This window comes from Neoarius graeffei, chromosome 8 (genome assembly GCF_027579695.1).
Source record: "Neoarius graeffei isolate fNeoGra1 chromosome 8, fNeoGra1.pri, whole genome shotgun sequence".
NCBI lineage: Eukaryota > Metazoa > Chordata > Actinopteri > Siluriformes > Ariidae > Neoarius > Neoarius graeffei.
The window spans coordinates 66,535,612-66,562,276 of NC_083576.1; positions in this window are offsets into that span (position 1 = coordinate 66,535,612).

Consider the following 26,665-nt stretch of genomic DNA (forward strand, 5'->3'; position numbering starts at 1 on the left):
ACTTGCACATCCTTTCTTTGTCGGCCAGGAGAGAGAAGGGGTTAAATCAGTGTTTGGATTAAGTGCTAAATCAATAAACTGAAGCTAAAGACGTGCTGAACATTTGAAAGGCTACCAAAACTTCATTATATATTCTTCATGCATGTTGACAAGAAAAACATACCAACAGACATCAAAAAACTGGAAAAGAGAGCAATAGTGAAAATATCATCAAAGTAATACTTGGAGGTGAGGAAAAGTGACAGACTTCTACAAGAGGACTTCACTCGTGGACTTCATTCAGCAAAGCCCTTTTGTTTTGAACAACTGCAATTAACTACGAGCAAAAGTAACTTTGAACTTGAACTGTCAACCTGGATATACGGTACCTTGTATACAAGTTAGGTGGTGGTTCAGGCTTTTTGGACTTGTACCATTTTTATTGTTAGAACTTTGTGTACATGTACGTTGGATTGACAGAACATTTGAATTACAGTCAGTCAGAATCAGCATTCAATATTGGTAAGTTACCCCCCCTGGTCTTAACTTCTTATAAAATTGTATAATTGTTCCATCGAATGTGTATGTATAATTATTATAATATTGGCTTTTTTTTGCGGTATATCAATGTATTCCATTCAGATAGCTGAATGGAATATATTTGATCTTTTGGCTGCTCCCGATTAGGGGTCGCCACAGCGGATCTTTCGTCTCCATTGCTCCCTGTCTTCCACATCCTTCTCTACCACACCTGCCACTTTTGTGTCCTCTCTCACCACATCCGTGTATCTCCTTTTTGGCCTTCCTCATTTTCGTGTGCCTGGCAGCTCCATCCTCAACGTTCTCCTTCCAACATGCTCTGCATCTCTTCTCAGGATGTGCCCATACCATCTCAGTCGCATCTCTCTTAGCTTAATTCCCAAGCTCTCCACATGTGCTCGTTCCTTATCCTGTCCAACCTTGTCACTCCCATCGCAAACCTTAACATCCTTAACTCCGCCACCTCCAACTTTGCCTTCTGTCTCTTCGTTAAGGGTACAGTCTCCAATCCATACATCACAGCTGGTCTCACTACTGTCTTATACATCTTACCTTTCATTTTTGCTGGGACTTTCCTATCATAAATGACTCCCAAAATTCTTCTCCAACTGCACTCTTTCTCTTTTGGTAAACTGGGATGTATGGATGCTGTCAGTCCCCCACTCGCTTGCTCACTCGAGTTTGTTGATGGTGTAGTGGCTGGCTGCTTTATGTCCCAGGGCTCCCTCATGCCTGTGTTACCTTCTGGCTCTCCCCTTTGTTATACTGTCAGTTAGTTGCCAGAGTCCCTGCTTGTACTCAGTGCAATATGTATAGTGTTCCTACTGATTCAGATGACATTGGGCATATCTAACAACATGTTTTCTCTCTAGCCCCCCCCCCCCCCCCCAAAAAAAAATCTATCCCTCTGAGTTACATGTCGGTCCTGGGATCGAGATGCTGACCTCTTCTGTTCCTCGGACCTACCTGATCCATCCTGGTGCCCTGTGTCTGGTTGGTGTCTCCTCGCATCACCCTGTGGAGGACGGCCCCATGTGGACAGTTGAAAGTCACACCTGGAGGACGTTCTGGACACTTGCAGTAATGCTTTTATGGCTGAAGACTGCAGTTGTCATGAACAGTTTTGCACTCAAGTTTCCATCAATGAAGAGCTGTAACATCAACGAAACTGACTTCATGTTAAAACTGTTAATGTTAGTCATGTTGTCTGTTGTTGCCCAAATGAGGATGGGTTCCCTTTTGAGTCTGGTTCCTCTCGAGGTTTCTTCCTCATGTCGTCTGAGGGAGTTTTTCCTTGCCACCATCACCACAGGCTTGCTCACTGGGGATTGATTAGGGATAAAATTGGCTCTTGTTTTAAGTCGTTCAAATTCTGTAGAGCTGCTTTGCGACAATGTTGATTGTGAAGTGCTATACAAATAAACTTGACTTTCTCACCTCACTAACGCAGCCCCCATTTTCCTGCAGTTGACCCCAGGTACTTGAATTCACCAATTTTCTTTATGTCTACTCCTTGCATCTTCACTCCACTTTCATTCTCATTGATGCACATGTATTCTGTTTTTCTACTGCCCACCTTCATTCCTCTTTGTTCCAATGCCTATCTCCAGCTCTCCAAACCCAACTCAACCTCCTTTCTACTTTTTACCACGTATCACAATATCATCCGCAAACATCATGTTCCATGGTGACTCTTGTCTCACTTTGTCTGATGTCATCGCTATGGCAAACAAGAAATGACTCAAAGCAGATCCTTGATGGAGTCCCACCTTCACTTTGAACCATTCAGTCGTTCCAACTGCACATCTCACTGCTGTTTCACTGCAATATATTTGATATACCACAAAAAAGCCAGCCAATATTATTTAAATATGCCATGGTTGCCATTTTCGATGTCCCAGATGTAGCTCATATGAAAAATACGAGAGGCGCATTCCCCAGTAAAACATTCATGTCTATAGAATAAATAAAACAATACAATATTACTCTACCTAGTCAGTCGACATGCTGCTTTGGTTTCTGTCAAAAGGACCACATCCTTCAGTTTGTCAACAAATGTACATGTACAATACAGCTGTCCATGAGGGGAACTCAAAGTGCCATTTGTATTTACAACAGTGGCATAAAAACAAATTACACTCTGCAACTGAAGGGGGAGCCCAGGAGCAAAAACTACCATCCATCCATTATCTGTAGCTGCTTATCCTGTTCTACAGGGTCGCAGGCAAGCTGGAGCCTATCCCAGCTGACTATGGGCGAGAGGCAGGGTACACCCTGGACAAGTCACCAAGTCATCACAGGGCTGACACAGAAACAAACAACCATTCACACTCACGGTCAGTTTAGAGCCACCAATTAGCCTAATCTGCATGTCTTTGGACTGTGGGGGAAACCGGAGCACCTGGAGGAAACCCACAGGGAGAACATGCAAACTCCACACAGAAAGGCCCTTGCCAGCTGCTGGGCTCGAACCCAGGACCTTCTTGCTGTGAGGCAACAGTGCTAACCACTACACCACCGTCCTGCCAAAAACTACCAATTCTCCCATAATCCGACTTTAATATTATGCATTGAGAGGCAGTGTGAATATAAATAAAATTGTATTAAAGTTTACAATATGTTTTTTTAACTGTTCTGCAAGCTCCTTTTTATGTGTAATAGTTGTATTTTTCTAAAGACCTTCTCAAATTTTTTGTGCGTCAATCCAAATAAAACCTTTAAGCGTTCCTCCACAGGGGTAACCCTTACAGAAAAGTCCCTTATGAATACTCACATAGGAACGTATTTAGGGTTGAGTGAAGCATGCACAGTGAGGAAATTGCACACATTGTTATTCAGACCTCAAATGTAATTACGGTCATAAGCATTATTTAGAAAACCTAGTAACCTCAGAGGCATGCACTTTCATTTGGCTAATCTGAACAGGGAGCCCAGAAAATCAACTTCAGCATGTGTAGAGCTGAAATCTGAACACGTACAACTGAATATGGCTCATGATTTATACTTGAATCTTCCACATCTTTTTTTTTTTTTTAAATACTTCGCATTTGATCTTGCACACAGTTTTCATCTGTGGACCTTTCGCATACAGTGCACATCATTTTCTTTTCTCCACAAGTGATTTTTTTTTTCACATGTTAACATTTAAATCACATGATACCATGATACCACGTGTTTACTTGAATTCTCATGTGCAGTTTCATAGTAAAGTTCCTGCACTTTCACATGTTTTTCACCTGATCATATGGTAGCCAGTGGCGGCTGGTAGTCTTTCAAACAGGGGAGGCTGGTCGGTTACGATATTTCCAGATTTTAAAAGAAAAAAGAAAAAACACATCAATTTTGCCCATACTCTTGCCTCTGATCTGGCTGATTGTTGGCAGGGTCACAAACTGTGAAATAACAGGTTCTTTTGGCCCATTAGCCTACTGTCCAATATACATGATGGTGGTGTTGGGGGGGAGGGGTATATTTTAACATTTTATATTTTAAAATTGTGGCATGTTGTTTAAAAATTTATCATTATTGAAAGCAGCTCTTTGTCAGGAACCTCAGCAGTAACAGCAGAGTGTTCTGGAATAGGCACAAGCACTGACCTTGGGGAGCCAAACAGAGCTGTGTGCCACACATTTAATTCAATGACACTTTCCCTATATTTTACTTATTTTGACTGAGAAATGTTTTATTGACAATTCTGATAACCCTTCACTTTTAATCCAGGTCTGTAGTGTGAAATGTTCTCGGCTGTGTTTTTGTTTAAAAATGTTTTCCAAATTGTAGCTGTGTTTAATTCATCTCATCTCATCTCATCTCATTATCTCTAGCCGCTTTATCCTTCTACAGGGTCGCAGGCAAGCTGGAGCCTATCCCAGCTGACTACGGGCGAAAGGCGGGGTACACCCTGGACAAGTCGCCAGGTCATCACAGGGCTGACACATAGACACAGACAACCATTCACACTCACATTCACACCTACGGTCAATTTAGAGTCACCAGTTAACCTAACCTGCATGTCTTTGGACTGTGGGGGAAACCGGAGCACCCGGCGGAAACCCACGCAGACACGGGGAGAACATGCAAACTCCACACAGAAAGGCCCTTGCCGGCCCCGGGGCTCGAACCCAGGACCTTCTTGCTGTGAGGTGACAGCGCTAACCACTACACCACCGTGCCGCCCTGTTTAATTCATATCCAGAAAAATATATATTCCAATATAATATACTCAGCATAAACATTTTAAATAGATTCAATATTTTTGGTCCATCCATGACATATTACTAAAGTAGCCTATTTACTGTTGTTGATGTGGGTCACCACCATATCAGTATTATTTAAAAGAAAATTCTGCCCTCCTTTCTTTTTCTAGAAAATGTTCAGTTACCCTGTCATACCAGGTGGGAGTCTTCTCTAGAGACTTCACTAACTTCCTCTCAATTGCAAGTAGAGCAAGGTTGCTGAGTCGACTTTGAGTACATGCTCATTGCTGATCTCGTGTCTTTTATATGCCCTTGTGAAATTGTGCAGGTCATCAAAGCCCACGTTTGACCAAATCACGGATCCGGGTTTAATCAAGAGGCATGGCCAACAATACATTTTCCTCGTCACTGAACTTGCTGTTAGCCAATTCACTTTCTCGTACCAGGAGAGCTGAAAGGAACGAGTATTATTCCCTACCTTTTTCACCAAGTCAATTTGAGGCGTTGGTCTACGCTGCTCTTTAATTTTATTTTTTTCCTCGAAAGGAAGACTGACAAATGGCTTCGCCAAAATTAAATCAGCACTGCTTGGCCTCCGTGCGCAGCTTTCTCGCTAGCTGACTAGCCCCCTCAAGTTCAAGTTCAGTCACTCAAATAAATGAAATTTCTGGAACTAAGATAGCAAATTTGACAACACTATATTTACACTTTATTTACAATGAAAATATATACAAACTAAAAAAGCTGGTAGAAACCGTATGTAATGAATAAAATCGAAATGTAAGCTGATCTCTTACAATACACCACAGCACTTGCGAATCCGCATGGGACTGAACTGAAATTCACCGCTGCCTGTCTATATTTGAAATGAGCTGTCAATCAAAGAAAATATCCGGCCGCTTTCACCAATCACCAGTCTCCTCGCGGAAAGCTTTGCCATGTCCCTCCCACTGTGAGGCTCGGAGTCCATGGGAGTCTGTGGGCGGGCGTTTTCACAGTATTTGTCCAATAATCGTCTTACATTTTGATATTGAAAAGCGCATAGCTCCCAAATGCCATTGAAGTGCACTGAGGCTGGGCCGCATCGCGCTGTCACGAGGGGGAAAAACTCACGCACACATTAGGCAAACTGGGGAAAGTTATAACGGAATGATTTCGCACTGTAGTTGGGTTGAGCACATATATTTCTATGATTCTGGATCTGAAATAGCAATGTTATAAGGTCGGCTATAACATAAGCCTAGCGCAATTCATCCTACACGATGTTCGTCATTTTTAGAGGAGGCTGAGCCTCCCTTGTTGTCTTAGAGCAATCGCCCGTGATGGTAGCCTATATTACTCACATAATCACATGGTGAAGAACAGTAATGATCACCTTTAGGCAGATGAGCTCCATCAGTGGAAGAGCACTTCAACGTTCCACACCTTTCAGCCAAGAACAGGGATCTGAGGTTGCAGTGGGAACAAGCTCATGTAAACGGGACAGTTGAAGATTTTTATTTCTTTTTGATAAGTTCTTTTTTACTTAAGCACATAGCAGATGCTGATAGTTTTCCACCGTGTTTATCACATCACATCACATTATCTCTAGCCGCTTTATCCTTCTACAGGGTTGCAGGCAAGCTGGAGCCTATCCCAGCTGACTACGGGCGAAAGGCGGGGTACACCCTGGACAAGTCGCCAGGTCATCACAGGGCTGACACATAGACACAGACAACCATTCACACTCACATTCACACCTACGGTCAATTTACAGTCACCAGTTAACCTAACCTGCATGTCTTTGGACTGTGGGGGAAACCGGAGCACCCGGAGGAAACCCACGCGGACACGGGGAGAACATGCAAACTCCGCACAGAAAGGCCCTCGCCGGCCCCGGGGCTCGAACCCAGGACCTTCTCGCTGTGAGGCGACAGCGCTAACCACTACACCACCGTGCCGCCCCCACCGTGTTTATATACTTTTTATTATAATTATTATTGTGGGGTTTTTTTGTTGCTGTATGCTGTGTATTAGTATCATTATTAGCTCATCTGGCTGACAGGCGATAAGTTTATGCCATCAGTTGTTGTCCGTTGTCTGTCCCGTGTCATCCACATTTCACAAAAATCGCTTCTTGTCTCTCAATTCTTCACCAATTTTGACTCTTTTTGGCAGGAAGGTAGGTCCGCCTGGGGTGCATATAGCTTCTACTGAAATTTGCATAATTGCAATTAATAATGAAGATATGGAGTAATTAAGCCCTAACAAGCAGTTTCCACACAAATCGCTTCTTCTCCCTCAAATCTTCACTGATTTTGATTCTTTCTGGCATGAAGATAGAGGTACCTAGGGTGCATATAACTTCTACCCAGATTTGCTTAATTACAATTGTTAATGAAGTTATGGACTAATTAAGCCTTATGAGCAGTTTAACAAAAAATGCTTCTTCTCGGTCAATTCCTTGCCGTTTTGGATTCTTTCTGGCAAATAGGTCAGTATTCCTAGGGCGTATATAGCTTCTATATTTAGCTTGTATATAGTGTATATAGCTTGCAACATTTATTGTGCAATGTGGTCCACTTTAGATCATTCCTTCTGGACTAGACAGGGTCGGACAGGGTCATTGACGGTCTTGTTTTTTTAGATTTCTTTTAGATTTGTACACGTATAATATTTTCCTTTTTTTCTCTCTCCAGAAATGTTGATTATATCCTTGCTTATTTTTAAATGTGTGTTTTTATCTTTGTTGATAAATAATTTTAATATTGTAAGAGTCCCAAATGGTTTTGGATAATGCTTATAAACATTTTTATTTATTTATTTATTTATTTATCTGGGCGGCATGGTGGTGTAGTGGTTAGCGCTGTCGCCTCACAGCAAGAAGGTCTGGGTTTGAGCCCCGTGGCCGGCGAGGGCCTTTCTGTGCAGAGTTTGCATGTTCTCCCCGTGTCCGCGTGGGTTTCCTCCGGGTGCTCCGGTTTCCTCCACAGTCCAAAGACATGCAGGTTAGGTTAACTGGTGACTCTAAATTGACCGTAGGTGTGAATGTGAGTGTGAATGGTTGTCTGTGTCTATGTGTCAGCCCTGTGATGACCTGGCGACTTGTCCAGGGTGTACCCCGCCTTTCGCCCGTAGTCAGCTGGGATAGGCTCCAGCTTGCCTGCGACCCTGTAGAACAGGATAAAGCGGCTAGAGATAATGAGATGTATTTATTTATTTATTTATTTATTTATTAAGATTGGAGGGAAAAAAAACAATGTTTTTTTTTTCCAATTTTCCACTCTTCATTTTCATTCCATTCATTTGCTTACTGTAGCCTCAGATTTGTGTTCTTGGCTGAAAGGAGTGAACCCAATGTTGTGCTTTCTGAGATGCTTTTCTGCTCAGCATGGTGACACAGCATGGTTATTTGAGTTTCTAATGCCTTCCTGTTAACTTGAACCAGTCTTCTCTGATCAATAAGACTTTTCCACCTGCAAACTGTTGCTCACTAATTTTTCCCCCCACATTGTTCTCTGTAAACTCTATCAACTGTTGAGTCACTAAGATCACATTTTTCCTCATTCTGATCTGTTTCCCCGTTCTCTTGACCTGTTTCTGCATAATTTTATATTTTACATTGTGCTGTTAGAACTTGATTAGCTGATTGGCTTAATAACTGGATTAATTAGCAGATTTAATGGTGTTTCTATTAAAGTAGCCAGTAAGTATATGTGATCTTTCTGTAAGGAAACCTGAAATCCCTGTCATTGGCCGGCCAGCATTTGAAATTCATATCTATACTATCTAGTTTATTTGTATTTGATGGCTGTGGGGAAAAAAATTTGCTGTTTAATTTATACCTAAATACAAAATATAGAAAATACTGTAACAGTTCACCCAATTCATGATTCAATTCGATTCATGATACTGGGTTCACGATTAAATTTTCCTGTGATATTTTCTGAAAAAAAAAGGAAAATTTGATTACCAAAAAATGCAACATTTATTTTCCTGTTCTTAAATAGGAAAATAAATATCAATTTAAAAATTCCTTTTCTTAACTTAAAAAAAATACCCTTTTGTTTCATTTTCATTATTTAACCAACAAGGTTTATTTACCCACATTTGTAAAGGTTGGAGTAAAATATAATAGCCTATTAACTAAAATATTCCTTTTATGAAAAATGAAAAAGGTTAATAACAAATCGGCCTTTTCTTAATACGCTTTTATGAACATTTGTACTTCCTTCATTTTCTGCTCTTCTCTTTAGCTTTCAGTGGTCTGTAAAAAGATGGCTCTCATCTCATCTCATCTCATCTCATTATCTGTAGCCGCTTTATCCTGTTCTACAGGGTCACAGGCAAGCTGGAGCCTATCCCAGCTGACTACAGGCGAAAGGCGGGGTACACCCTGGACAAGTCGCCAGGTCATCACAGGGCTGACACATAGACACAGACAACCATTCACACTCACATTCACACCTACGGTCAATTTAGAGTCACCAGTTAACCTAACCTGCATGTCTTTGGACTGTGGGGGAAACCGGAGCACCCGGAGGAAACCCACGCGGACACGGGGAGAACATGCAAACTCCACACAGAAAGGCCCTCGCTGGCCACGGGGCTCGAACCTGGACCTTCTTGTTGTGAGGCGACAGCGTTAACCACTGCACCACCGTGCCGCTGATAATAATCATAATTCATTTTTTTATTTAATTGAGTGGAACAATCATAAATTTGTATCACAATTTATTATTGCATGATGTATCGTTATACAGTGGTTACATCATGTAAATGGAGACTCAAGTGCATTTTACAGCTGGCACTAACACTACAGCCGCTCTCTGGTCTCTGATAAAATGGTTCGTGGCAGTGGCTGTGTGATTGAGTGTTGGCTGTGGGTGGTGAGGAGTCAGGTAGAACTGGCAGGTAACATGTGATAAGTTTCAACTGTGTCTGATTACTGCCATTTTATTTATGTCTCTTGTGTTCTTGCAGGGAGAATCTGGTAACCAGAGAGAGAGAAAGCAGAGAAACCCAGCTCTGTGTGTGTGTGTGTGTGTGTGTGTGTGTGTGTGCACGTGTTTGCCTAAGAGCGCGTAAAAATAAATTAAAGTCACTGAAAAGTGATAGTAAATCAAAATAATAAAACACACCTTGATTTGTCAAGCCTGTCTCCCACTTCCTTATTCCTCACGAATGCCAAGAAACCTTGACTGCTATTTAAACACCTATTAAATATCATGCATGCCAATGCCCTTTATCATTGCTCATTTTGTGCAAGTTATTGGGCACAAGCACATTTTTTTAACACTCAAATAAGCAACAAAGTAGACCTAGTGCTTCGAGTGAGAGAGTATGAGCGACAGTTAAAACACAGTGAAATTAGCTTGTGTATTTATTCAGCTTATTCATATTATTCAACTGAGCTTAATATGTTCATTCATGTATCTTCAGTAACCACTTTATTTTGCTCAGGGTTGTGGTGGATCTGGAGCCAACTGGCCATTGCAGAGCACCATGCACACAGACATTCCTACGCTCATTCATACCAGTTTAGAGTCACCAATCTACTTATTAGCATGTAAAGTAGAAGGAAACCCACATGGAGAATGTGAAACTATGCACAGACATTACATTTAGCTTACACTTTTATTCAGAGCAACATACCCAGAGCAGTCTTACTCAAGGGCATTTTCCATTTCTGCTGATCCAGAGAATCAAACCGGTAACCTTTTGATCCCAAAGTTGCTTCTCTAACCATTAGACCATGGCTTCCCCGGGGTTTAATCAGGGACCTTGGAGAGGTAAGTCTACAATGATAGCTAGATGTGTAATATGGGGCAGATAGAAGTGTAACCATGGCCTGAAGGATAGAGAAGCAGCCTTGGGCCAAAAGGGTTGCTGGTTTGATTCCTGGGACTGTCAGGAAAAATGTGATGGGAGTGGAGTGAATGGACACCACTTTCCCCTCATTCTGTATCATGGCTGAAGTGCCATTGAGCAAGGCACCTAACCCCCAACTGCTCCCCGGGTGCTGTAGCATAGCTGCCCACTGCTATGTGTATGTGTTCACTGCTTCAGATGGGTTAAATGCAGAGGAAAAATTTCGCTGTGCTTGAGTATACATGTGACAAAAATAAAGGCTTCTTCTTAATGTTATTATTATGCTGACTTGACAATTCTGATTGTTCACAAGGTATTGATTAAATTAAGTAATCAACACGAGAGGGAATGCTGATCAGGGGTGGGTTTCCCAGAAGCATCGTAGTACAAAGAACATCGTTAAATGGTTGAGCGAGCATCACAATGAACACTCTCTCTCCTAGTTAAGATGCTCTTGGTGTTAAAAGGCTTTTGGGAAACCCACCCTAGTACAATAGCACTACCTCGCGTGTGAGACTGCTTTTATACAACATTTCTATAAATAAGAAATTAATATCGAGTGACATCTTGGACTCAAAATGGCCAAATGTTATGTTTGGGAGGCACGGTGGTACGGTATAGTGGTTAGCACTGTCACCTCACAGCAAGAAGGTTCTGGGTTTAAAGCCTGGTGGTTGACGGGGGCCTTTCTGTTTGGAGTTTGCATGTTCTCCCCGTGTCTGTGTGGGTTTCCTCCTGGTGCTCAGGTTTCCCCCACAGTCCAAAGATATGCAGATTAGGTAAAAATACCCAGCCACTGGGGTTGCACAAGACAGTGCATACTTAGTGCTGGTCCTAAACCTGGATAGGTTGCGTCAGGAAGGGTATCCGGTGTAAAACCTATGCCAAATCAAATATGTGGAACCGATCCACTGTGGCAACCCCTAACGGGAGCAGGTGGAAGAAGGAAAAGATGGCCAAATTTTATGTTTACTTTTGCTCTACGCTAATGGAAATAGAGCCCAAAGGAGCCACTCTCACTATCTAGCACGTTGGCTAGATGGCTAGCTAGCTCACATTGAAGTAAGGTGCTTCTGGTAAAATTGGCACTCATTTTTTCTTCTCATCTTCATCTGACAAGCTTTCATATTTTAAGCCAAATGTTATACTCCTGAAAAGTATCGTTTGCCATGTCTGATGATGATGTCACTAGCACTATGTTAGTAACCATTTCGAACTAGAAAGTGGAAATTTATGCGGAAGACACCGATGAGCGATGCGATTCATACAGTGAAACGTCGTAGTTCTGTTATGCAAAATATGAACACTGTTGGAATGCTGCTCGACCAATCAAATTAGTGGACTGGAGCTAAGTGTTGTATAATATCCTATAACAGGTGCTCTGACAAGTAATGCTGGCTGCAAGACAAATCACAGGCTTATTTTAATGTGCACATTCTGCTTCCACTTCTACATTAACAACTATTTAACAGAAACTTGTACGGGACACATCCACGTCTGCATCCACATCCATTTAATGTGGCTTAAAAATGAATGTTTCAAATCGAAATTTTCTGCTTTTCTCTGCACACGTACAAAAATAAAAGTGTGAATATAGTAGTGGTGCTCTCTCTCGCTCTCTCTCTCTCTCTCTCTCTCTCTCTCACTCACACACTCTCACACACACACACACACAAACATTTCCTCGTAATATCTAACTACCTCGATCTACTGCAGATTAGATGTACTAATAAAGATTCCATTTATTTTCAACATTTAATATTATGACACATACAGGACACTTTTTTGATGGAATAAAAACATGTGTTCTATTCCCTTCTAGCAGCTTCCATTCACTTGTTTTGATAGCGTGCAATATTGTTAGCATATCGCTTATCCTACGTGTATTACATCACTCTACTCAATGGATAATGAGCGTGGAATATGGTTTATGATATTGCATGCTTGTCAAGACAACATGACATCACACGTTGGAGATGTGAAACTTCTGCACTCGAGAGCGACTGCAACAATTTGTAAGCAAACATGACCGTCAGGTTTGCTTCGTTAAATACGGAATATTTTGAGGGAATTTTGAAAGAGAAAGACGCGTTGAACACCCAAAAGGAATGTGTATATATAATAATAATAATAATAATAATAATAATAATATCCACTTCCAAGTAATGTTCGAAAGCAGTCAGCTGATGTGGTTCGGGCATTTGATTAAGATATTTCCTGGGTACCTTGCTTTGAAGGTTTTCTGGGCACGTCTAACTGGGAGGAGACCTTGGGGTAGACCCAGAACATGCTGGAGAGATTATATATCTCATCTGGCCTGGGAGTGCCTTGCGATCCCCCAGGAGGAAATGGAAAGCGTTGCTGGGGAGAGGGACGCCAGGAATACCCTGCTTAGCCTGCTGCCACCGCAACCCGACTTCAGATACGCAGAAGAAATTGGATGGATGGATAAATGGATAGATAATAATAATATTGGCTGGCTTTTTGTCATGGTATATCAGATATATTCCATTCAGCTAGCATGATATTGAACTCGTCTTCAACTCGTTCAATATCATGCTAGCTGAATAGAATATATTTGATATACCATGACAAAAAGCCAGCCAATATTATTTAATTATTTCTTTTCAGCTACACAGAGGAGGAGTCTTGAGTCTTGTCTTACTACTGGCTTTAAAAAAAAAAAAAAGAAAAGAGAACAGTCTGAAACAACTTCCTATCAGCACAGAGAAATCCAAAATACGCTCCATCCAGCACCATTTCTATTAAAAAAAGGAAAAAAGTAAATGCCATATAATTTTACTTAACCACTGCTTTAAATAGTATTCTTGACACAAGTATTTTAGTCTGGGGTTTGTTTTCATGCAGATGTGCATTTGTTTTTCTTTCAAACGAATTTGTCATTACTTTGGACTAATTCCCTATCATTCTGATCTCTGATATCGGTCCTTTTAAGAGAAAAAAATAATACAAAAATACACGTCTCCTTTATACATTAGATACTTTCCAGACAGCTTCATCATTCTTACTGCTAAATCCCTCCACCCAGTCCTCATCTAAACCTGCCAGCAACAATCTTCCAGAATCAGGTAATTCACTATTACACCCACTGGTAATAAAAAATAATGTGATACTAAACCCAAAAGCCCAAAAGGAGAGTTGGGCTCAAAATTTCCCCCACAATTTGTGGTCTTCTCAGCATTTACATGAATCTCACTCCGTCGACGGGATATCTATCTTCTGCAGCAGAGAACAAAAATTGAGCAAACGAGTTACAGTGTTTATTGATTGTTTCTACTGTCACAGTGTCAGTACGAAATTAAATCCTTTCTTCTCCAGTCAAGGAACCTAATTATGGAAGTATTTGTCACACTGAATTAAAAAAATTGCTTCACTGAAAGCGTCTTATATTTATCTACCCAGTACTTCTGCTTAATTGTAATATGTGCTATAAAAAAAGCAGTTCACTTATCATATCCTTATGCAGCAAACTCCCTGATGCATACAAAGCTACAGAGTGTCAAGAGAAGGACATAAACCTTGCATTTTTAATCAAAACTTATTGTTTAGTATTGTAACATATGATTCCGTTGTCACATTTTAGCTTTTACTGCACAGAACACAATAAATATTCTTCCTGTATAATGTAAACAGTTTATTTAAGCTGCATATTTGATACCATGCCAGACTTTTACTGCTTTTTTTTTTTCCGAACCCATCCTCTAAAACACCACAATTATTTTTCCCCTGGTGGAATCAGGGTTGTTAATCAGTCCTTCCCTGCTTTAGTCATCTCTCAGAAACACACCACACGAGAGGAGGCTGAAACGGTTTCAACTTTTGAAATATTTAACAGCCATACCCAGGAAAAAGCTAAAGGTTTCTGAAAAACTCTTTCACGGTTCCTGTACACATTGGAATATAACAAGAACAGACCTAGAGTTTGAGAAAATGAAGCTGATTAGTGTGATTCATTCTCATCTCATTATCTGTAGCCGCTTTATCCTGTTCTACAGGGTCGCAGGCAAGCTGGAGCCTATCCCAGCTGACTACGGGCGAAAGGCGGGGTACACCCTGGACAAGTCGCCAGGTCATCACAGGGCTGACACATAGACACAGACAACCATTCACACTCACATTCACACCTACGGTCAATTTAGAGTCACCAGTTAGCCTAACCTGCATGTCTTTGGACTGTGGGGGAAACCGGAGCACCCGGAGGAAACCCACGCGGACACGGGGAGAACATGCAAACTCCGCACAGAAAGGCCCTCGCCGGCCACGGGGCTCGAACCCGGACCTTCTTGCTGTGAGGCAACAGCGCTAACCACTACACCACCGTGCCACCCCGATTAGTGCGATTAAAACCTTTAATCCCAATCCATCCATGTGTATGTGTATATTTGTTTATCTAGGATAAGGATACTCTCTTTGACTATGTGGTGGGGGTTTTTTTGACACAAGACTGTGTTTCAAAATAATTTACAGTTATATTATTACAGTATTACTCAAAATTGTATGATTTGTATATTGACCAGAGTGTGTAGCACTCTTGAGTGTTTGGACTTACTCTGTTGTGTTTTTCTTCCCCAAAATATCCTGCTATGTGTTTGGTCTATTTGTAGAATCTAGCGGTCATACTACTAGAAGCGAGAGCTCATTAACAGTTATTCCACGAAATCGAGTCATACATGAGCTAATATAAGCCATGTATGAGGAGATTGAGTGGAATAACTGTTTTATTCTATCCACATTCACTGGATTTTGAGAAACAGAGCATTTTTATTTTTGGCAAATTCCATTTAAAAAAAAAACTTTATACAAAACGTCCAACAAAATCATTTCCGCTTCTTAAAAACCTATTGATGGCTGTACAAATTGACTTTAATGTTGTTGTTTTTTTGTCGAAAGTGCCATCTTGCTGTCATGCCAAGGTATAGAATAGCTCATCTCATCTCATTATCTGTAGCCGCTTTATCCTGTTCTACAGGGTCGCAGGCAAGCTGGAGTCTATCCCAGCTGACTACGGGCGAAAGGCGGGGTACACCCTGGACAAGTCGCCAGGTCATCACAGGGCTGACACAGAGACAAACAACCATTCACACTCACATTCACACCTACGGTCAATTTAGAGTCACCAATTAGCCTAACCTGCATGTCTTTGGACTGTGGGGGAAACCGGAGCACCCGGAGGAAACCCACGCAGACACGGGGAGAACATGCAAACTCCGCACAGAAAGGCCCTCACCGGCCGCTGGGCTCGAACCCAGGACCATCTTGCTGTGAGGCGACAGTGCTAACCACTACACTGCCCTCTTCCTTGGACATTTCGGTTATATACTTTTCAAACTTCTTTGACCTTTTGAACCAGTCTAAAAGAATTCAACAAATTTTATTGCTTAAAGATGAAGAATGTAAACAAACCGGCGAAATGACAGAAGCAGTTTGTGAAAAATGCTATCATAATAATTCTTGAAAAATAAAAAAGACACGTTCTTACCATCAAATGCTTTCATTCCGTATTTTGTTGCCTTTTTTTGTATTTTTGGGGTTTTGTTTTCAAGCAGAGTTTTTATTTTGTCCTCAGTTGGTTCAGCAAAACACTCCGCCATTTTGTTTTTCTCTATTCATGGTATATGAGCTGGTATCCTAGTAGTAGAGTAGCCAATCAGAGCGCACGATTGCTCATATCCAGTGAATATGGGGAGAATAAAATCCAATATGTTTGAGAATGGTTAGAGTATTAGGTTTGAGGAATGTATGATATCATGAGGGGCGGCACGGTGGTGTAGTGGTTAGCGCTGTCGCCTCACAGCAAGAAGGTCCGGGTTCGAGCCCCGTGGCCGGCGAGGGCCTTTCTGTGCGGAGTTTGCATGTTCTCCCCGTGTCCGCGTGGGTTTCCTCCGGGTGCTCCGGTTTCCCCCACAGTCCAAAGACATGCAGGTTAGGTTAACTGGTGACTCTAAATTGACCGTACGTGTGAATGTGAGTGTGAATGGTTGTCTGTGTCTATGTGTCAGCCCTGTGATGACCTGGCGACTTGTCCAGGGTGTACCCCGCCTTTTGCCCGTAGTCAGCTGGGATAGGCTCCAGCTTGCCTGTGACCCTGTAGAACAGGATAAAGCGGCTACAGATAATGAGATGAGATGATATCATGAGGTCTCATTGATGGCATCAGGCTCATATCAATAAGCTAGCAGGACTAAGCCCTGCCTGTCTTTCAAAGGTAAAAGAAAAATTAGTGTAAGGTTTCATATTTTGGGCATCCACTTCATCTTATCTGCAGTTAAGAAACTTTTTAAGTTGATTATTTGTGATTTTTTTTTTTAATGGAGTGTAAAAGCACCATTAACTGTCATACAAAAAATGTACAGAATGATATGAGGCGAGGCTGTGGGCTAACTGAAACGAGCCCAGTGCTGTAGGTTCATGTGCCATATGATTGCACAGCGTAACACACCGGTCTAATTTTGAACTCCAATGGGCTAATATATTCTAGTCCATTTTAGGGACATTTACATAATACCTAGTAGGCATATTCCACTGATGTGTTATGGACTCAGTTGCAGGTGTAATGAATGTGAACGGAGTGAATTATTTAATCTATCATTATTTTTCTGCTAAAATATGTGTTGAGGAGAAACTGAAAGTTGATAGATTGAGCACACATTGTCTAAACTCAGTACAAATTACACAAAATGACAGTTGACAACCAAGTGGTTTATGGTTTGAACAAAAGGGTTACGGCTTTTCTGTGTACTGTGTTTGTTATTCAGTGAAATGCAGATCAGATTCAAATGCCAAAAGTTATATATAAACTTTTAAATCATGTAGTAATATACAGTACTGTGCAAAAGTCTTAGGCACCCTATCTCTTTTTTTTCATACAAACGTTGCTTTAGATTTCTATTTTGCCATCATGACTTCTACATCTGGGCGGCACGGTGGTGTAGTGGTTAGCACTGTCGCCTCACAGCAAGAAGGTCCGGGTTCGAGCCCCGTGGCCAGCGAGGGCCTTTCTGTGTGGAGTTTGCATGTTCTCCCCGTGTCCATTTGGGTTTCCTCCGGGTGCTCCGGTTTCCCCCACAGTCCAAAGACATGCAGGTTAGGTTAACTGGTGACTCTAAATTGAGCGTAGGTGTGAATGTGAGTGTGAATGGTTGTCTGTGTCTCTGTGTCAGCCCTGTGATGACCTGGCGACTTGTCCAGGGTGTACCCCGCCTTTCACCCGTAGTCAGCTGGGATAGGCTCCAGCTTGCCTGCGACCCTGTAGAACAGGATAAAGCGGCTACAGATAATGAGATGAGATGAGACTTCTACATCTCAAAACTGTGGAGATGACAGTGGACTTTAGAAGGAGCCCCCCCCACCCTGCTGCCCATCACCATCACCAACAACATTGTGAGTGCTGTTGAAACCTTCAGGTTTCTGGGTTCCACAATCTCCCGGGACCTGAAGTGGGAGACCAACACAGTCACCATCATCAAAAAGGCCCAGCAGAGGTTGTACTTTCTGCGCCAGCTCAGGAAGCTCAACCTGTCTAAGGAGCTGCTGACACAATTCTACTCAGCCATCATTCAGTCTGTTCTTTGCTCTTCCATCACTGTTTGGTTTGGATCGGTCACCAAACAGGACAAGAACAGACTGCAATGGACAATAAGGTCTGCAGAGAAATTTATTGGTGTCAGCCTGCCCTCCATCCAAGACCTGTACCTGTCCAGAGTCAGGAAACGGCCAGGTAACATCTCTGCAGACCCATCACACCCTGGTCACAAACTGTTTAAACTTCTCCCCTCTGGGAGACGCTACAGAACACTGTACGCAAAAACAACCAGACACAAGAACAGTTTTTTCCCTCAGGCTGTCTCTGTGATGAACAGCTAAAATCGGACTCGAATATCAGTAACATCAACTGTGAAATATCTGCACACTCATACCGTCATTCTGTGCACACTGTATATTTATATTTACTAATTCAGTGGGCGGCACGGTGGTGTAGTGGTTAGCACTGTCGCCTCACAGCAAGAAGGTCCAGGTTCGATCCCCGTGGCCGGCGAGGGCCTTTCTGTGCAGAGTTTCCATGTTCTCCCCGTGTCCGCGTGGGTTTCCTCCGGGTGCTCCGGTTTCCCCCACAGTCCAAAGACATGCAGGTTAGGTTAACTGGTGACTCTAAATTGACCGTAAGTGTGAATGTGAGTGTGAATGGTTGTCTGTGTCTATGTGTCAGCCCTGTGATGACCTGTCGACTTGTCCAGGGTGTACCCCGCCTTTCGCCCGTAGTCAGCTGGGATAGGCTCCAGCTTGCCTGCGACCCTGTAGAAGGATAAAGCGGCTAGAGATAATGAGATGAGATAATGAGATGAGATTTACTAATTCATCCTTGCACTATGCTGTCTATACATATATTTACCCTTCTACATCTACATAGCTTTTTGTTTTTTTCTACACTTTTTATCTGTTTGTACTAAGACAGCTAAGTGAAACCAGAGTCAAATTCCTCATGTGTGTTCACATTCCTGGCAAATAAAGTTTATTATTATTATTATTATTATTACATTATCAAGTCAGTAAAAAAAAAAAATAAAAACTTAGATTCCAAACTTTCGTTTCCCAGCACAAAATTAAATGTTACAGGAAAAACAAATGTTTGTATCTGAGCAGCATATTCCATAAGAGAGCACTTTTCAGATTAAAAAAGAAAACATAATGAAGGCTACTGGGTTTTGGTGCAAAATTAAGAAGCGAGTGTGGCAGTCAAAGTGTCCAGAAGAACTGTGGCTGGTTCTGTAAGATGCTCAGTAAAACCTACAGCTCATTTCCTTATCAAACTGCACTCATTGTACCTGAGACTGGTATTTTTTTTTTAAAACAAAGGGTCGTCTCACACCAAATATTGACTTTGTTTCATGCATTATGGCTTACTGCCGTTTACAGTATTTTTTTTTAACATTGAAACATTTAATTTCATTATTTTTTAAGCCATTTTTTTGGTCTCCAGCATGTCTTTACATGTGCCTAAGACTTCTGCACATGATATTATTCACTGCCCCCCAAACACACACACACACACACACACACCACCACTGCTAATAAGAATGATGTGAGGCAAACTACTACACACATAATTAACAACAGATGCATCCATGAATTAAATTTTTATTAAAGCGTACAAATATAATGCTCTTCTCAGTTCATTTACTGTTTCCTCTGAAAACCAAACATGCTCAACAGAAAAGTTGTAACCCTTTCATTCAAAGCAAGTACATGAACTTACAATTCTGTCATCTTTTTATGTACTTTGCATCTTCTTTTGATAATATATGCTTAGACTATAGTTTCGCATCCAAAGGCATTTAAAAGAAGAATGACATAAATAATTAATGTTCATGTTTAATATGCTCACAAGTGTCTTTCATGTCCTCCTTCTCATTCATTGCTGATCTCATCTCATCTCATTATCTCTAGCTGCTTTATCCTGTTCTACAGGGTCGCAGGCAAGCTGGAGCCTATCCCAGCTGACTACGGGCGAAAGGCGGGGTACACCCTGGACAAGTTGCCAGGTCATCACAGGGCTGACACATAGACACAGACAACCATTCACACTCACATTCACACCTACGGTCAATTTAGAGTCACCAGTTAACCTAACATGCATGTCTTTGGACTGTGGGGGAAACCGGAGCACCCGGAGGAAACCCACGCGGACACGGGGAGAACATGCAAACTCCACACAGAAAGGCCCTCGCTGGCCACGAGGCTCGAACCCGGACCTTCTTGCTGTGAGGTAACAGCGCCAACCACTACACCATCGTGCCGCCTCATTGCTGATCAAATCTAGAAATCAAATCTATGGGCGTGTTCACTCTGTGTAATCACTTGATATGTTTGTCACTGACAGGCTCCATGAATCTACACTGTCAGAAATAGAGGTACAGTCAGAGTCCATTTCTGTCCCTCAAGGTACAATCTACACTAATGTACCCCCTAGGGCTCATTATTGGACCTCAAGGTAACTGTGTGTGCCTTTTCAGGGACAAAAAGGTACAAATATGTTCCCAAGCAGTATATAAAGAGTACAAATTGAGAGACGTACCTTAGAGGGTACTGCCCCAGTGACAAGCTGTTGTACCCCTAAAGGTACAATAATGTACGTTATCTTTTGAGAGTGTACAGTCTGGGCTAGGAAAAAAAAATGAGCCTCAACTTCACTTCTTCATAGAAGTCTGTGAATTTTTCTTACGACCACTGAGGGTACTGTTGTGCTCGCTTCTATCCATCCATCCATTATCCATAACCGCTTATCCTGTACAGGGTCGCAGGCAAGCTGGAGCCTATCCCAGCTGACTATGGGCGAGAGGCGAGGTACACCCTGGACAAGTCGCCAGATCATCACAGGGCTGACACATAGAGACAAACAACCATTCACACTCACGGTCAATTTAGAGCCACCAATTAACCTAACCTGCATGTCTTTGGACTGTGGGAGAAACCGGAGCACCCGGAGGAAGCCCATACAAACATGGCGAGAACATGCAAACTCTGCACAGAAAGGCCCCTCTCAGCTGCTGGGCTTGAACCCAGAACCTTCTTGCTGTGAGGTGACAGTGCTAACCACTACACCACCATGCCGCTGCACTCGCGTCCGCAAAATATAAAATAATCCTCTGTAATACATTTGCCAACAGCAAAAAATGAAACTTTTTCCATCCATTATCCATAACCACTTGTCCTGTGCAAGGTCATGGGCAAGCTGGAGCCTATCCCAGCTGACAATGGGTGAGAGGCGGGGTACATCCTGGACAAGTCGCCAGGTCATTGCAGGGCTGACACATAGAGACAAACAACCACTCACTCTCGCATTCACACCTACGGTCAATTTAGAGCCACCAATTAACCTAACCTGCATGTCTTTGGACTGTCGGGGAAACCAGAGCACCCAGAGGAAACCCACGCGGACACGGGGAGAACATGCAAACTCCGCACAGAAAGGCCCCCGTCAGCCACTGGGCTCGAACCCAGAACTTTCTTGCTGTGAGGTGACAGTGCTAACCGCTACACCACCGTGCCGCCGCTCTGGCTTCCACAAAATACAAAATAATCCTCTGTAATACATTTGCCAACAGCAAAAAATGAAACTTTATCCTGATGTTGTTTTATCTTTGAAAGATAAGATGGGTGTAATGCCAATGCCCCAGGTGGAAACTTGGATCTACAGCCCTTTTATTAAAATAAGTGCAAGCACCACCTGACACATAACATAAATTCTTTGTAGAGAAATTTACCAAAAGTATTGAATACTTCCCTTGGGTATATCTGATGAGTGTGCATTGCGTGGATACATCCTGACTGATTTATAATGTACAAGTGAAAGTTAATAACGTGCGTACTTATGTCAAGGCCACATTTTACATAAGAATGTTGGCATGACGTGCAACCAAAATAGCTATGTCAACTTGAGCTTCTCAATAAACCAAAAGCTTCATTCCAGACTGGTGAGAGAGATTGATGACTTCGCTGGAGATGGGATGGGGGAGAATGAGGGGCTTCAAGATACTCTAAATTACTGGGCTGTTGGGATGAGGCCTGAGGAAACGTGCTGTGCACAAGTTCCAGACTCTGTTGCCTGTAAAAGTGCTGACCAGGTCGACTTTTTCCATGGTATGATGAGTTTGGAGAGGCAAGGGGATTTCAAGAGGTGACATCCTGGACTTGGTGTGTCGCTTCTGATTCTCTGGGCTTTTTATCTCCTCCCTGCTTCTGCCCATTGTGGTGTACTGGAAGCGGTTTTGGTAATCTCAACCAGAGCTGAACTGCGCTAAAAAAATAACAGCATAGCAGATTAGCAATTGCACAAGACAAACCATGTGAATCTCGAGAGTGCCAACAAAGCACAAAATGTTCTGGACTGGACAGGGTTTTTACGTCTGTGAAGTCCAAACCAAACACCAATTACAGCATTGGTGTCAAAACAGCAGTAAGGAGCTCACTCAGTACAGAGCTTGGTTCGTCTTTCTTCATTAGCACCACAAGAGGGCAGAACAAACAGCTAAAGAAGTGCAATATGCTACTTGCATCTCCAGACGCAACAACAGAACCTCATCAGTGTTTAATTATCCACATTACGGTCTAGGCAGTTCCCTAAGGTAATCAGCGTACAGCTCTCTTCTCACTGTGCTACGGGCTACGTCATAAACAAACACGCACACATATGGATCCCCTCACAATCTCATGGTCACAGACAGCAAAGCAAACAGAGCGAAGCCTCCGCCTGCATCCCAGCCATTCAGTCGGCTACAACTCATGAGTTTGGATTTGAGCCAAATCTCAGTCGATACAGGGTCATGCAGTCTCTGTTTCACCCAGAGAAATCTCCACCAGTTTACAAAATGCCTGATCTTTGAGTCTTTGTATTTGTTCGACTCTTCGCTCCCAGATGTACTCCTGCTTATCATCTTGATCTTGACTAATGTGCATTGGATGACTAATGTGCATCCAAGGCACATAGTCAACTTCAAGGACTACAATGAGGATTTTAAGTAGAAAAAACGTAAAAAAAAAAAAAAGTGACAGTTTATGTTGGACTTCTGAAATCAGAGAAGCGGGATGTGACTGAGAGTAAATTAGTCATGGTCAGAAGATCACATTCCAGGGCAAATAAAGACTGTTTACAAAATAGTATTGTGATTCAAAGACGTTCAAGTGATCCAAAAATGACAAAATCATGTCAGCTACTCTTTAAGTGAATTTATAGTTATGGCTTGCATTGCAAGGTTTGCTGTATCATTATGTGGTTCGTGGCTTGGTTTATGCCCTCAGGGCGGCTGCGCCAGTCCCATTCTGTTAAACAAAGCCTGATTTTCTCAGAGGCTGCGCCCCTTGACCTGTGCATTAATGCAGGCCGGCGCTACAAGAGGCCTACGAGAGGCTGCTGGTCAGGGAAACAGTTTAAACAATGGCATTGTGTCTGGATGAGAAACCACAGCATGAGACAGCACTTTTCTATGTCCGGTTATCTTAAATATGACTAACTCAAGCGCTTAGGATCAGTCACGAGGTGAATGTTTTAATGGTTTCCTGAATATGAAATCATGAGGGGAAAAAAAAGAAAACAAAACACAAGCAAAAAGTCCCACAAGATGGTACTGCTATTATACATGTACTTCGATCTGTGACATTTATAACTAAGATAGCAATTGTTCGAACATAAACACATGTGACATATTGTGATATAAACCAAGTAGAACAGTACTGTCAACACTGCAACTCTCTCATCTCCGTTTTCATTTCTCCCGCTCTCTCTTTTCCTATTTCTGTGTGAACTCTGCTCCGTGATAAGCTCCAGATGTTGTCTGCTGCTGTGAAGGTACTGGAGTGAGATTCACTCTCCCTCCTCCCAATAAATGCCTGCTCTCAGCAAACCAGGTCAAAGGGTCTCGGTTGATCATTCATTTGGAGAGGCTCCAAGCCGACAGGGAAAGCAGACTAATCACCTGTAAGACATGACACATGGAAAAGGATGTAATAAGCCAGATAGAGTCTGTAGTAAAACCACAAATATTCCCCAGCACTTCAATTGATTCCGTGCTTCATTTCTTTAGCACTCACTCGAACATTTACTGATTTGAGATAAGAAATAAGCCTAAGTGTGATCGAAAACCAATGTCCCTTTACAACTGCATTACATGGTGCTGATGTTGTGGAATGACACAATAACTAAGATAAGACAGATGTTCCCACGTGCCTCCTGAAGCACCTCTGCATGATCACACTGCTGAGCGTTTTTTCTTCTCTCCATGGCCCAGAGGTCAATGTGTTTACAGCTATGAGATCCATCACCGTGTTCAGCTATTTTGCCCACCCAACAGCTGGCTCAACCCATCACCATAATGGGTTCATGTTTGAAGCTCAAACTAATGGCAAAGGAGCTAAACTAATCACTAGCACAAAACGAAGACCTCTATAGTGCCCGCGCTTTTACTCTCTCTCTCTCTGTCAGAACTGCAATTTCTCATCTCATTATCTCTAGCCGCTTTATCCTTCTACAGGGTCGCAGGCAAGCTGGAGCCTATCCCAGCTGACTACGGGCGAAAGTCGGGGTACACCCTGGACAAGTCACCAGGTCATCACAGGGCCGACACATAGACACAGACAACCATTCACACTCACATTCACACCTACGGTCAATTTAGAGTCACCAGTTAACCTAACCTGCATGTCTTTGGACTGTGGGGGAAACCGGAGCACCCGGAGGAAACCCATGCAGACACGGGGAGAACATGCAAACTCCGCACAGAAAGGCCCTCGCCAGCCACGGGGCTCGAACCCGGACATTCTTGCTGTGAGGCGACAGCGCTAACCACTACACCACTGTGCCGCCCAGAACTGCAATTTAATATTTTTAATATCCATTTGAATATGCAGTCTGTATTCACAAATTACTCTCAATGTACAGTAAATCTGCAAACTCCAGCAGGACATGTTTAAAGGAAAAGAACACATGTATGTCCAAATGCTTACTGCTGGGAGTTTCCTCTGGCTGCAGTTCCTCCAAAACATTTTTTTTTTCAGTTAAATTAAAATGATGTAAAAATCAGGGATGACATCATCAGAGCAGGACCACATAGTGGAAAAACTTACTCATATAAACAGCCAAAACTGCTATTGTTAGCTATTAGAACAACAAGAAGCACGAATATCAGTGAGGAGAAATCAGTATTGAAAAGTGGAGACACAAATCTCAAGTTTGGCACAAGAGCCTCAGTAAAGCAGTCCAGTGGGTTTAACGGGGATTACGTTTTAATCTTACTCGGCTCTGTACTTATGGCACATTTTTCCTGTGGCTGAATATTAAACAGTAAGCACTACACGTACTAGTATGTTACAAACGAGGAAAACAGATTTTGATAAATGCACTCTACATGTGCACCATTTAAAGATTTGGAGTAAGACAGTGAACAAAGGGATGACTCCTGTTCCCCATTTACAGTGGTGCTTGAAAGTTTGTGAACCCTTTAGAATGTTCTATATTTCTGCATAAATGTAACCTAAAACATTATCAGATTTTCACACAAGTCCTAAAAGTAGATAAAGAGAACCCAGTTAAACAAATGAGACAAAATATTATACTTTGTCATTTATTTATTAAGGAAAATGATCCAGTATTACATATCTGTGAGTGGCAAAAGTATATGAACCTCTAGGATAAGCAGTTAGTTTGAAGGTGAAATTAGAGTCAGTTGTTTTCAATCAATGGGATGACAATCAGGTGTGAGTGGGCACCCTGTTTTATTTAAAGAACAGGGATCTATCAAAATCTGATCTTCACAACACGTTTGTGTAAGTGTATCATGGCACAAACAAAGGAGATTTCTGAGGACCTCCGAAAAAGCATTGTTGATGCTCATCAGGCTGGAAAAGGTTACAAAACCATCTCTAAAGAGTTTGGACTCCACCAATCCACAGTCAGACAGATTGTGTACAAATGGAGGAAATTCAAGACCATTGTTACCCTCCCCAGGAGTGGTCGACCAACAAAGGACCCCAGGGTAACTTCTAAGCAACTGAAGGCCTCTCTCACATTGGCTAATATTAATGTTCATGAGTCCACCATCAGGAGAACACTGAACAACAATGGTGTGCATGGCAGGGTTGCAAGGAGAAAGCCACTTCTCTCCAAAAAGAACATTGCTGCTCGTCTGCAGTTTGCTAAAGATCACGTGGACAAGCCAGAAGGCTATTGGAAAAATGTTTTGTGGACAGATGAGACCAAAATAGAACTTTTTGGTTGAAATGACAAGCGTTATGTTTGGAGAAAGGAAAACACTGCATTCCAGCATAAGAACCTTATCCCATCTGTGAAACATGGTGGTGGTAATATCATGGTTTGGGCCTGTTTTGCTGCATCTGGGCCAGGATGGCTTGCCATCATTAATGGAACAATGAATTCTGAATTATAGCAGCGAATTCTAAAGGAAAATGTCAGGACATCTGTCCATGAACTGAATCTCGAGAGAAGGTGGGTCATGCAGCAAGACAACAACCCTAAGCACACAAGTCGTTCTACCAAAGAATGGTTAAGGAAGAATAAAGTTAATGTTTTG